Consider the following 1,393-nt stretch of genomic DNA (forward strand, 5'->3'; position numbering starts at 1 on the left):
AAAGATACAGAGCTCTGGAATGAATGAATTATGCATTCAATTTTGTTTGTTTTAATTTATAATTTTGTCTTTGTAAGTTATAACTGAAACTGTATATGTTAACTTGCTGTTCATACGCTGTTTTCTTTCTTGGAATTCTGTCATTGTTTAATAGGGTTTGGCATTATAAATATTTTTTACTTATAGCCTAAACCTATTTATTCGTATTTCGATTGCGAAATACGGAAACGTGCCCTCGGGACTACAAACCGGGACGAGGGGCTTTTTTACTCTCACACACCTGGGATACTGTCCTGAGGAAGTGGGACTGCAGGTGGCGCTGTCGTCCTGCCTCCACCGGTAGGAAAACAGAACCTGTTTAAATCAACTGAGCGACACGTCACAGCAACATCACGTGACTCTGAGGGAGACCACAGGGAGCAGTCGAAACTTTCAGGTATGAAAACAAACTCTTGGTCCAAAAAAAGAACCTAATAACATAAGAATATAATAAAATAAAGTATTGAAGACCAAATGAACCTGGTTGGACAGTTGTAACATGGTTTAAATCTCTGAAAAGCTGATTTTTTTGAGGAATAGATCTGCTTACTCGATGTATAAGTTCACACAGTGTCTTGGTGATCGCTTTGACCAAACAGCCGTTGTGTTCAGTATGAATACGTCCCGTCACGATAAACCGTCCCCTCAGCTCACGCACGGCTCATTGTTCGTTTACCTGTGATTGATCCGTCTGCACTGACAGTCGCAGAGAAACACAGAGCCTCTGATAATCTGACCTAATGATAATCCCCATTGTACGACTGGATAGAACTGCACTTACTAAAGAGAAACGGTCAGATGACACGTGCAGTAAATGAGTCTAAGTAATTACCGTCATTACAAGTCAATTAAAACCATTTTAATTTTTAAAAAGGATGAACTGGACAGATTGTTACTGACTGATTGACAGCTCATGTTTAATATATTAACTGTTTAGTAACCAGGGACGGGATGAGACACAATTTCCACAAGACGAGATACGAGATCGAGTCCACAAGAACGAGACAAGATGAGATTTTAAGATTGTTCCTAATTTATAAATTTCATGATTCAGTTTCCAGTTTTGGCCTCACAGTTGTTTATTTATTTGACTTAATGTGTGTAAAATTCCTCAGTTTTCCAGGTAGAATCCACGGCAAAAGGAGAAATTCAATTTGTCATCTGGACAAAAGTTTATTTGGTCAAAGCCAAGCTGCGTTTTCAGTTCTGGTCAAACGGTTGTGGACACTTCCTTATATCTGTCTGAAGAGAGGAGCTAACTACACTGAAACTACTCTGAAACTAACACACACTTGTTTACAGTTTCTGTTAGTGGAACGAAACTGCGAACTGAGTGTGGAGTCTTAGTAGCAGA

Source organism: Boleophthalmus pectinirostris, unplaced genomic scaffold, assembly GCF_026225935.1.
Source record: "Boleophthalmus pectinirostris isolate CB_2022bp ecotype Guang Dong unplaced genomic scaffold, ASM2622593v1 HiC_scaffold_5, whole genome shotgun sequence".
NCBI classification, from domain to species: Eukaryota; Metazoa; Chordata; class Actinopteri; order Gobiiformes; family Gobiidae; genus Boleophthalmus; species Boleophthalmus pectinirostris.